At 46.7% G+C, this 12,757-nt stretch overlaps 1 protein-coding gene across 2 annotated transcripts in view; it reads left to right on the top strand.

Annotated features, from left to right (window-relative positions):
- The first annotated feature begins 765 nt into the window (after positions 1-765).
- LOC144128624 (teneurin-m-like) overlaps positions 766-12,757 on the top strand; it is a 41,351-nt gene continuing 29,359 nt past the window's right edge. For both annotated transcript variants that reach the window (XM_077662165.1, XM_077662164.1), the window contains exon 1: positions 766-897. The gene's annotated coding sequence lies outside the window, so the exon portion shown is untranslated. The remainder of the gene's footprint in view (positions 898-12,757) is intronic.

The raw sequence follows: 12,757 nt of genomic DNA, 5'->3' as shown, positions 1-12,757 counted from the left end.
GTACGCGCTATATCTTTCGCAATATCCTGGCCTACTCCTAAAGCTACCGTACGCTAGAAGCCTTTACGCTAATAGCTCTGCTCAGAACCACGAAGTGAGATATGACAGGCCACCGCTATGAACTGTAGCAGGTCATGCCTGTTTCTGTATCCATTCTTTTTCCCTGTTTTTCTTTCTTTTTTCTTCTAGCAAGTCTTACCAGTCGTATTACTGCCATTTTTTTTTCCTACCATCGATCGATGCATATATTACACCCCGTGAAATAACAGCCACCGCCGGCAGTGAGCGCTTTGTCTCACTAATTCATTGGCCCGTGTATCCGCGCGGTTTATTTCGTGAGGATGCAGCAATAAGCTTAACACCACGCCCTATTGGTTCTCTGCCTCCCACGCGACTTATGTTGCTACTCTTCTTTACATTGCGCAAGACTCTCCACCGACCTTCCCCGTGACCCCTACACCGCGCCGCGCGCGCAGGCGTAAGGCGTCACTAAAGGTTTGCACCACCGTGCGAGGATGGGCCGCTCCGCGAAAGAAGCGATGCGCGAAAATAAAAGCGTCGAAGCGAGCGAAAGGGAAGGCGGAAAGCGTGGAGGAAGAGGGTTTGCGTGCTCCTGTAAAGCTGGCTCGGCCGCAATGTGACTCGCCGCGTGGCGGAGCGGCCTCTGCAGGCACGGGAGTCGAGGCGGTGTGGCGCGGGGCGCTGGGGAGAGGAGGGTGGTGGGAGAAAGGCGCATCGACCGGCGGAGCCGCGAGGCCTAGCTAGCCGCGCGCAGCAGCAGCAGCAGCAGCACGGAGGAGGCGGCCGCCATGGCGCGTCGACGCCCGCCTCACCGAAGAAGGACGCTAGCAGACCGGCCCATCCTCCCGACACCACCACTGAGTGCGCCCGCACAAGGTAAGTGTGCCCTGCTCTTGCTGAAATAACTCGACGGAAGACCGCGGGTTGGGGCGGTGGCCGCTGCGAACCGAGGGAGAGCCTGGGGAGGCCGCCTGTTTCGGCCGCTACTACAGCGCCTAGCGTCGATCCTCGCGCGGCGGAGGGCACACTGCACTCATTGTATTGCCCTGCCGTCTCCCTCCAAACGTGCGGACGCGCAGTTAAGAAGTTGCTCAAACATCCAGCGCCCTCCTACGCTACTGTTTTGCGGAGCCGGCGACCCTCCTTCATCGCAGCCACTTGCAGTGTCTCCATCTTTGCTCTGTTGCCTCTCCGCGGTAGACGCGCTGGCTCCCCCCGTGTCTTTGTTTTGGGGCGGTCCGTCGCGCGCGCTCGTCGCAGCAAAGAGCGGTTAAAGGCTAATTGCCAGACTGGCGCTAAGTGTCGCGCTGGGGGCAACACATGAAGGTTGTGACTCTTTAGTCACTGACTTTTGGAAGACATACATTCCACCAAGAAACTCGTTCCAGCTGAATGTTGAGAATGTTGTGCATGAAGCGGTCTGAATGCCAGGATGACGGGACATGCACGAAGTGTCTAGCGTACGAGTGTTCTTTTTTTTTTTGCGTTACCACTCGCTCCAGCCACGACTTCCCCACCGCCAATTGGAGCCGTAGTTCCCATTCGAATTGAAACCGTTTCAGTTTTAATTAGTTTTGAGCGCTGATATTGTTTTGTTCATTAATCAGAAAAAGTGGAAAGAAGTTTTCTCATTAAGAAAGGTCACTGCGCCTCCTCCGTGTCGGCGATGCGTTGTTCTGCGTGTTGAATAAACAATACATTTATTAAACAAGATGAGACCGCCAAATATGCGACGACTACAGCGTCGAAATGGAGCGAGCGGACAGGTCAGCCAAAGATGGGCAATTGAAATTCTATAATCTGTTGCTTTTTTTACACCGTGGGCCTCTTGGGATCTCCTCATCTTGTTTTTTTTTCAATTAAATGAAAATTAAAAAGCCTGTTTTCTATATTCCAGTACTCAGTCAGGTTGTCTCAGCTAAAGTTTAACGTGTGTTTTGTCATTTCAGTACGTAGAGAAAAATAATCAGAGTTTTTAAAATAATTGGTCGTAACAATAAGCCAAGTACTATTCTGTATTTCTCTTCTCTTCAAAAGAAATTATACTAGCCATAACAGAAAACAAGACTGAAGGAATAAGTACAAGCATTGATTCATTGAAACAATACCATTATGCAGTCGGTACTCATGATAAACAGCTTACGTTTTGATAATAACTGAGTAGCGATTACACCATTCTGAGGCGAAAATTAAAACAAAATACATCGAAGATACAAGCATGTCTACCCTGCGGTCTTATTTTGAAGTCAAACAAGGTTTAAACATCGCTAGCTGCACTAAGCTAAACTTCACTTGCATTCCGAACAATCATGAATATAAATGTCACCTCCGCAGAGTTTTACCAACTTCTGAGCTCCTGAATATTCATATTGGTGCAAATATTTATTCGTTTCATTTTGCAAAACGAAAAATAATGAATCACAACATGCAGCAGCATCTGTTTTCATCGTCATGAAAAACAAATTCGCCCCAACAGTTTGTGCTCTTTAAAAATATCTCTGTGATAAAACAGGTTAAAGAAAAAAATAGGCTAGTTGTGACGGATAATTTTGAGAAATGGAAGAGAGGGGAAGTTAAACAAAGCCGAAAGCCGGTTGGCTAACCTGCACGGAGAGAGAGGAACGGTGGAAATAAGTGTCACGGCTGTAACGCTGACGTGAAAGGAGACTATGTGGCAGCACTGTATTTTGACGTCCAAGAAGAATCGAGCTACAAAAGCGTCTTCTAAGCCCATTAGCTTCAAGCAGAAAATGTCGCGCACCTAGTTACTGTGACCACTTTCTGAAATTCAAAAGGCATCTCAAGAGAAGTCGTTCTAACAACTAATCATTTCACAAGTCCCGACTGTTTCTGTCGTTTACGGCAGTATCTGGACAAAAAGCAAGTTCAGGTTTTCCTAGTGCAAGTAGCTAAGAGTTTGCCTGCAAGCAACACATGAGCCACGTGAGCCGAAGTATGAATACTAAGTAAGACTAGCAGAAACGACTGGGAACCCAGGCTGCCTGTGCTCTCTCTTCACACAGTCGCCTATGCAATGCAACAACATGCATAAAAACCGAGCCAAAATACTATCGCCTAACAGGGCAAGATCACGTTATTCACCTCATGGCTATGAATCGAGCTACCGGGCAAGGCGTGTGCATGTGCTCACACTTCAGACCCTGAACGTCACGGGCACACTGCAAATTGTTGCCGCAGATCTCCAAATTCCCAACCTGTGCGATCGGCAGAGATGGCGTGACCCACCATCGCGTGCTTGCGCTCATTACCAGCGCGGTCCTTTCATCCCCCTCTTTAATGTTTCGTGCCCTTGTTCTCTTTTCTACGGTGCGAAGTAGGAAGCCGGCCGTAGCCACAGTCAGCCCACACTGCCTTTCTCTTGTCCCGCTCTATATCTTGCTCAGAACATCGCACCGGGCAGCGCATCGTTCGTGCTATTTTTGCATGGAGGAGCTCAATCTCAACTGCCCGTGCCAGGGGAAAAGTTTATTACAAACAAAAGGCTGAGGTGTGCAAATCTACTGAAGGCACCGGGACGTTTTCTCTGGCAATGGCAAGAGACATATTTCAATTTGCGACTCTAGAGTCGAAGATAAAAAAAAATGATATTCAAGGCTGAGACCCATTTGAAAAGAAGGCGGCTGACAGGCTGGCTGTGCTGTGTAAAAAAAAAACTGTCTGCAACAACTTCAACTGAACTGCGCCTCAGTATAAGACAAGTGAGAAGATGGTCCCTTTAATTTAGAGGCGTTTGTGTTCATGTCCTTGTTATCCTGCGCAGACAGTACTAACAAAAATAAGCCGCTAAAAAATATATTTCCACAAAGACCAAAGGATTCCCAGCAGGTTAACTGCACCTACCGACAGTATTGCCTTCTTTCATTACCCTACGTCAGATAAGCTGAAAAGATGATTCAAATAAAACTTCAGTTCCTCTCGCGGAAAATGTCAAAAGCTAGATCTAAACAAGGAGCTATTTCTTCAAAAAGTTTCCCGAGAAATTGAGGAAGCGAACATTCATTTAACACACATTAAGCGTTCAAAGAGCACGCCAAGGAGTGCGTTTCCCACGACTATTCGACTGATCATAGAAGGTCATTGGAATTTGAACCTGGCAACGTTTAACGCTAGAACTTTATCTAGTGAGGCTAGCTTAGCAGTGCTGTTCGAGGAACTAGCGGGAATTAAATGGGATGTGATAGGGCTTAGCGAAGTTAGGAGGACAGGTGAGGCGTATACAGCACTAAAGGACGGACACATACTGTGCTATCGCGGATTAGATGATAGACGAGAACTAGGTGTGGGATTCCTCATTAATAAGGATATAGCTGACAACGTAGAGGAGTTCTACAGTATTAACGAGAGGGTAGCAGCTATAGTAATTAGGCTGAATAGGAGGTACAAGCTGAAAGTGGTGCAGGCCTACGCACCCACATCCAGCCATGATGACCAGACCGTTGAAAGTTTCTATGAGGACGTAGAATCGGCAATGAATAAAGTAAAATCGCAGTACACTGTACTGATGGGCGACTTCAATGCGAAGGTGGGCAAGAAGCAGGTTGACGACCACGCGGTAGGTGACTATGGGATAGGCTCTAGAAATAAAAGGGGAGAGTTATTAGTTGAATTCGCGGATAGAAATAATTTACGGATCATGAATACCTTTTTCCGCAAACGAGAAAACAGGAAGTGGACCTGGAAGAGCCCCAATGGTGAGATTAAAAATGAAATCGACTTCATACTATGCGCTAAACCTGGCATCATTCAGGATGTGACCGTCCTCGGAAAGATGCGCTGTAGCGACCACAGAATGGTAAGGTCTAGAATTAGCTTAGACCTGAAGAGGGAACGGAAGAAGCTAGTGAAGAAGAAGACCATTAACGAGTTAGCCGTAAGAGGGAAAACACAGGAGCTTAGGATAGCGCTGCAAAACAGATATTCGGCTTTAACTGAGGAAGACGATCTTGATGTTCATTCAATGCACAATAATCTGACATCAATAATTACGGAGTGCGCAGTAGAAGTAGGCGGTAGGACAATTTGAAAGGATACCGGGAAGCTATATCAGGTGACGAAAGATCTGATTAAGAAGCGCCAAAGCATGAGGGCGTCTAACCCTACCGATAGAATAGAACGAACGGAGCTATCAAAGTTAATAAATAAGCGCAAGGTAGCCGACATAAGGAAGTTTAATATGGAGAGAATCGAGCATGCTCTAAAGAACGAAGGTAGCCTAAAAGCAGTGAAGAGAAAACTAGGCATAGGTAAAAACCAGATGTATGCACTAAGAGACAAGCAGGGCAATGTCATTAGCAATATGGATAAGATAGTTAACGTAGCCGAAGAGTTCTACACAGACCTGTACAGTAGCCAATGTAATCAGAGCGCTAATGAGAAAGACAGCAGTGCACAGCAATGCGTCATCCCGCCAGTAACGAAAGATGAAGTAAAGAAAGCCTTAGAAGCAATGAAAAGGGGAAAAGCAGCTGGGGAGGATCAGGTAACAGCAGATCTGTTGAAGGATGGAGGGGACATCGTGCTAGAAAAACTAGCCACCCTGTATACGCAATGCCTTCTGACCTCGACTGTACCAGAAGCTTGGAAGAATGCAAACATTATCTTAATTCATAAGAAGGGAGACGCCAAGGACTTGAAAAATTACAGGCCGATTAGCTTACTATCCGTTGCCTACAAAGTATTTACTAAGGTAATCGCTAATAGAGTCAGGGCAACGTTAGACTTTAATCAACCAAATGATCAGGCAGGCTTTCGTAAAGGATATTCCTCAATAGATCATATTCACACTATCAATCAGGTGATAGAGAAATGCGCAGAATATTACCAACCTCTATATATAGCTTTCATTGATTACGAGAAAGCATTCGACTCAGTGGAAACCTCAGCACTCATACAGGCATTGCGTAATCAGGGGGTAGAAGAGCCTTATGTCAAAATACTGGAAGATACGAGTTAGACAGGCAGAGCAGATCTATGGGTCTAAAAATTAACATGCAGAAAACCAAGGTAATGTTCAACAGCCTAGCAAGGGAACAACAGTTCACAATTGGCAGCGAGAGCCTAGAAATTGTACCGGAATACGTCTACTTAGGGCAGGTAGTGACAGCTGATCCGGATCATGAGAGGGAGATAACTAGAAGGATAAGAATGGGGTGGAGCGCATATGGCAAATTCTCGCAGATCATGAGTGGCAGTTTACCAATTTCCCTCAAGAGGAAAGTGTACAACAGCATAATCTTACCGGTACTCACCTACGGGGCAGAAACGTGGAGGCTAACGAAAAGAGTTCAGCTTAAGTTAAGGACAGCGCAGCGAGCTATGGAAAGAAAAATGATAGGTGTAACGTTAAGAGACCGGAAGCGGGCAGAGTGGGTGAGGGAACAAACACGGGTTAATGACATCCTAGTCGAAATCAAGAGAAATAAATGGGCTTGGGTAGGGCATGTAATGCGAAGGCAAGATAACCGCTGGTCATTAAGGGTAACGGAGAGGATTTCAAGAGAAAGTAAGCGTAGCAGGGGGCGGCAGAAGGTTAGGTGGGCGGATGAGATTAAGAAGTTTGCAGGCAAAGGGTGGATGCAGCTGGCAAAGGATAGGGTTAATTGGAGAGACATGGGAGAGGCCTTTGCCCTGCAGTGGGTGTAGTAAGGCTGATGATGATGATGATGATTCGACTGATACAATGTAGGTGTACATAGCTCTCTGAAAACTCTCGGAATTTTTATTAATATTTAGGCCGATGTGGATTTGCGACGGGAAGCATGTAGGTTTTTGTGCGGTGCAGCCCTTTACAGTGGAATTAGAAAGAATCACTGCCGTCAGCCATAGCAAGATAATGACTACATCAGGGCACGCACAGTTGTTTGCAGCACATTGTGAACAAGGCTCCCCTGTGGGAGCCGAAACGTCATTTTTTTGTAAGCGCCGTTTATTATTGTTTCGTCACAAAACATAATGTTGAGAACCAAGGACGTCGTTCACGATCTACCTAGTTCGACTGCCGAGAACCATAGTGAACATCGACATTCCCATGCTTCCCAACACGATATTCCCACAACACCCCCTCCTCTTCACGCCAAGCCTCGTAGTGACCACGCCCACATCAATCATGTGACCGCAGAGGGCACATTCCCCAAGGCGCCTTCGCCATGACCCAATCATGCGGATGTGGGCGCTTTCAGTTTCCACATTTACTCCGGCACCGTTTACGCCAGGTAAAATTACCTAGCTACAGGTGCAAAAGCTTAACGACACCCGACGAGGGAGCATCTTTACCGATATAGTATTTAGGCAAATGAGCCACAGCGCTTTATGAGTGAGATACATCTTGTACTGTTTATTAGAGCCATAATGGCTGGTGCAACAAGCTCAGCGAGATTCGCGGTCAAAACAGCACTAAAATGATTGACGCTGATGCAAGCCCCAGCACGCGGGCTACTCGGCAGAGAAAGAAATACAGGAATGTCACACAGCAGCCAGGACTGCATTTCGACAATGGTATACTTGAAATAACCCACCGTAATAACCAGTGCGACCGGCGAAAGAGCAAACAAGAATAGCGAGATCATTAAATTGTGCAATCAGGAGTAGCAGCCGCAATCCCAACACAAAAAATAATCAGGAACACATGGCCCTGGCAACAGAATGGCGGCAACTAGGAGACCTGGGCTACAGTTTACATCGCTAAAATCAGCGTGATAAATATAATGCAAACAAGACTAATAAAGAGAATAAAGGAGGTAAAGGACAACCCGACTGACCGAAAAAGTGCTGTTATAAACACGGTTATGTGACCACTAATTTATGTGACAATTATTAAAACTAAGCCAGGTAAAATGCCATCTGCATTTCGAAGATGCTACAGGTTCTCTCCGCGAGATCGAGCGTATTCCTGCGAGCTTCAGAACTGAAACAACCGAGACCTCCATTACTCTATGCAGAACCGTGCTTGTCCGGAAATGCAATAGACTTGAGGGCAAGGAAATATCACCCATCCGTCTGCACTCATTAGGCGGCCGACTCAATAAAAAACAAAAATAATATTTCTCTCACCACTCATCCCTTTACGGTATAAATCGACGCCTGGGTTAACGGTGCTTGTTTCACATTTCAGAATATATGCACGCAAACTTAAGAGAATGAAGGCAAAGAATGTGAGCCAAACGCATAAGAAGGATAAAAAAAAGCAGGGATGCTTCTGGGCATGCAGCCAGAAATTTTTTTCGGAAGGGGCCTCATGTAATTTTTTCGCATTACTACCGATTCCTCTCTGTAATGCTTCGGCCCTGAGAGTAAATAAACAAACACTGCCCCCCCCCCCCCCCCCCCACCCCTTGGATACGTGTCTGGATAATTTCTACTGGCAACCGACAAACCGCAGGGTGAAAGCACGGCCGCATGCACAACACGTCAACATACACCAAGTTGGTTCTTTATGTACAGCGACGGATGTGCTGCTGATTCTAGAAGCGACCCCCTTCCCTTTCATGATTATATCTGGACATGCTTGTGAGTAAGGATAATCAAGCTGTCCAGCTGAATCCTCATACACGGAGAAATCCCGATTCATTACTGGGTCTTTTTACAGCGCTAAACGGGAAATGACACCTATACTTGCGCACCAATATTCAGTATATTTAAGCCACAGCAGGATATGAGTAGGGCCCTTAGTTTTCCGGTAAAACTTAGTTATACCGAGTTCTTGGTCCCCGAAAAGATTTTACGAAAATCGGGTTTACCCGATTTGTATCCGAAAATGCGCCTTAAAATTGAAGACAAAACTGAAGACCTGCATGAAAGTTAGCAGACATGTTGGGCTTAGTCCAGACCGGGAGCTTTTAGTTAACAGGCAGTTTTAAACCTCTTTAGCCCTTATTACTTATGATGCGGCTTAAATTATGAATAAGCTCGAAAAGCATGTTTTAGAAGTGAGTTGCCAAACTCTGCGTATATATCTTACTGGCATCATTTTTCACGCGCTAACGGTGAGCCGCTCAAATGTTCCTGTGCGTTTAAAATTGTAGGTACGGTTTTGGATGAATGTTTTAGCAGCCTGCAAACAAGGGCAAGCAGGTATTGCACGTATGCGAAAGTGCTACGCAGCAGCGTGCTTTTTCCGATAAGACTTGTGGTGTTTTTAGCTTATCATGACATGTGCGTGGTCCGCGGCGGAATAGTAAATGCGAAGCTTGTTATAAATCACCAGTTGTGAGTTCAGCGCACGTCTGCCTCCTTTTTTGCCTTATCAATCAGTAAACCAATCAATAAATAAATTAATCAATCAATCTTATTATATACCGACGCAGACGTGCTTATAGTCATTATTCACCAGGAGCTAGTCTCAAAGCAAAATCTGTGTAGGAAAGTTAAACAATCGGTTTAATAAGAGTGCGCACGCAATGAGGGAAGAATTCCAATGTAAAACACAAGAAAATGCAGCAATACACTGCAGTGAGCAAAAGGAAAAACTGGAAAAGAAAATGCCAGGTAAAATTACCTAGCTAACTAGTGCAGAAGCTGAACGATACCTGACGAGGGGAACAGCTTTACCGATATAGTATATAGGCAAATAAGCCACGGTTCACTGAAATATTCATCGTATCGACTGAGCTAATAGAGAAGTAAGCAGATGTCCGGGCGAGGCCGCATTCGTTTTTTTTTTTTTGCTGCCTCTGTTCACTGCATTGTTCAGAAAAAAAAATTAAGAAAGTTACATTCCAACCTTGCCCTACGTCAGTAGCGCGGGCCACGAGGGAAAATTAGGAAATGTTCCAAATCATGTACCCGCAATGCAAACTCGATAAATGGAACAGGATTCAAACTGAAATGTATAATGAAAAGATCAGTATCTCAAGTATGAAAATGCTGCGAGTATAAAAGTACGCGGATGCAAACAACTGTCGCTCCTCAGTCTCTTAGAGCTATGCAAATTCTGATGACCAGCACGTGCTCAAAATAACACGATGACCTTAGATTTTTTGAAAGGACAGGAGAACCCGACGCGAATATCACTCGGTGACGACCAATCCCCCTCAAATTTGCCTGCTGCGGTTCTACTTGAGGCACGTTTTTCTTGCTACAATGCTTATATTCAGGTGTTGTGCAAAAGGAAAGAATGAAAGAATCGAACGCAGCGAACACCAGGCAGTTATGGCCGCGTTTGAGTGTAGAAATAAAGTGAAAACTTTCAGACACCTTAGCAAAAGCTTCAGTGTATTTTGGGTTGCTATGGTGCTCTCTCGTGCGCGTTGGCTGGAAGCACACCGCCGGTATGAACGCGCAGAGCGCACATCCAGAGGGTGACATGTGGACTTCCACAAGGGTTCAAGAGTAAGCGGGACACCGTGCTAGGACCAGAGCAAGCCGTTTCACGCGGCTTCAGGTTTTAAAGTTGGACCAGAGAACACAAGCAGATGAAACGACGGACCGCAGCTTTTCGCCAACGTTCACTAACCACGGTCGCCCTGGACGCCGGTCAAAGAACCACGAGCACATTGCTCCAGTCCGACCGTTGTACAGACCTCAAGGATGGCGACAGCAACGCTGAGAAAATGCTGCCAGCGGTACCTGCATCATTTTCTGTAGGAAGCGAATGCGCAGTCCAGGCCGGGCAGTGGTGATGAGCCACGAGGCGCAGTCATGGGAAATATAGGTTATCATCATGACCAGCCTGACTATGCCCACTGCGGTGCAAAGGCCTCTCTCATATCTCTCCAATTAACCTTGTCCTGTGCCAGCTGTGGTCATCCTATCCCTATAGAAGCTTCTTAATCTTATCCGCCCACCAAACTTCCTGCCCTCCCCTGCTACGCTCGTCTTCTCCTGGAATATTGCTTGGGAGACGTAGGTGGCGCCATCTAACTGGGAGCGGAATTTTTAGTGCTGTAAGAAAAGCGAGAATGATTAGTGATTGCCGTGCGTCTTGCCGATATGGTACCGTTGGCTGTCGCCACTGGTCATCCAGAAAATCATAACCAGACAATCATGAGCAGCTTTTGCGTACAAAGAGCTTTATTAACTTGGCTCCTGATTTATCATCATCATCATCATCATCATCATCATCACAATCACCTCGAGCAGCAGTAGCAGCCCAACTACGTCCACAACTGGACAAAGATCTCTACAACTGATCACCAAAACCCTATCCTGAGCCCGCTGCGGCCACCCTATCCCCGCAAACTTCCTAACCTCATCTGCCTAAATGAATCCCTACGGCCCCCTGCTACGTTTACCTCCTGGAATTCACTCCGTTACCCTAACTCCTGATTATTCGACCCCAGCTAAATCTTCTACAGCACTGAGCAGTTTCGGTGCGATATATGCAGTATAGATTTTGAGAAAGCAAAGAGGCAACCTACTTGCCTCTTTGCAAGAGAGAAAGCAGGAGTATTTCTGCATCACGACCCGGATGTTCACGACACAACCTTGGATGCCGCATAGATCCGTTGACGCAGCGTCTTAACTAGATGTGGCCGGTCGGAGCTTCGATCGACCGCGGTTCCAAGAGAACGGGGAGTTAAGATAAATGCAAGAGCACGGCCGCCGTCGTTATACCCGCGGGTATCGATCCACGCACTTTCGCGCGAAAGGCCGGGAGGCGCTGGCTCTCTTCTTGGGATACAGGTGAAGTTCTCCAGGCTTCGTATACGCCGAGAAGTTGCAGAGCTCGGTTTGGGGCCGCTCCCGGATGCTGCGGTGCGATGCGCTCTGCACTCACGCACCTCGCTCGGAAGAGACGATGTAGCGTTGGAAAGAAACGCGCTTGTGTCAGTTAATGCTTTTCTGCCAATTCTTAGGGCACTGTTGTAATTTCTGCGATAGGATGGTTACTGTCTAAGCTGTCCCCTAAAGCGCTCGTGGCCATACTCTCTGGTGCGCGCACTGGCCCATCCTATTTCTGTCTTTCTTTTTTCAATGTTCGTTCCCTGCTTCAAGCTGGAGAATCTGAAGTCTCTTTGAAGACACTGTTGTTAGCCTCTTGATCGCTGTTTTTAGTGTCGGTTCAGCTGGCACGTTTTTATTCATCCTAACAATAGTAATTTAACGACGAATTTGAGCTAGAGACATGGTTCGGAAAGAGCTGCATTTATATTGCTGTATTCTGAACCGGACGCCAGACAATATTCAGTCGAGGCTGCAAGCTTTAGCGTGAAAAACTGTTGAGCTGAGCTGTTGCAGATTAAAAATTCTATAACAGAAGTATGTAATGTTCGCTTTGATGAAAGTCGTGAGCAAAAGTAAGAGACAACTCTGTTATCTTCCCAAGTTTGCTGCTCTGCTTGGCGGCGCCACCTGAATAAGCTCTCCTGCTATCGAGACCGGCGCACTGGGCCGGTCTCGACAACAGGAGAGCTTAGACAGGTGGCACCCCCATGCAGAGCGGCAAGCTTTGGAACACGAGCGGTGGGGGGTCTCTTTTGCCCACGACTGTACAGTGACGAGATGACTGAATGATCACTGGAAAAAACTTGTAATTAATAAAACCGGATTTTATAGGAACACACAGGTTATATACCTGTCCGATTAGCAGCGCAGGCAGGTCGTTACTGGGCCCAAACGGTTCAGACGTTCCGGTCTGGCATGCCAGAGAGACCGGCATTGTTCGGAGCTCAAACAGTGACTGACCAGCCATTAGCACAAGTGAAAGCAAGAGCGCAGGGTTTCGCCAGCAACGTAGAAAATATGCTCGAGGATAACTGGAAAGCAGCGGTGACCACCG

The sequence above is a fragment of the Amblyomma americanum genome, chromosome 4 (assembly GCF_052857255.1).
Source record: "Amblyomma americanum isolate KBUSLIRL-KWMA chromosome 4, ASM5285725v1, whole genome shotgun sequence".
NCBI classification, from domain to species: domain Eukaryota; kingdom Metazoa; phylum Arthropoda; class Arachnida; order Ixodida; family Ixodidae; genus Amblyomma; species Amblyomma americanum.
The sequence above is the reverse complement of the archived record's forward strand: the minus strand, read 5'-3'. Positions and strand labels throughout refer to the sequence as shown.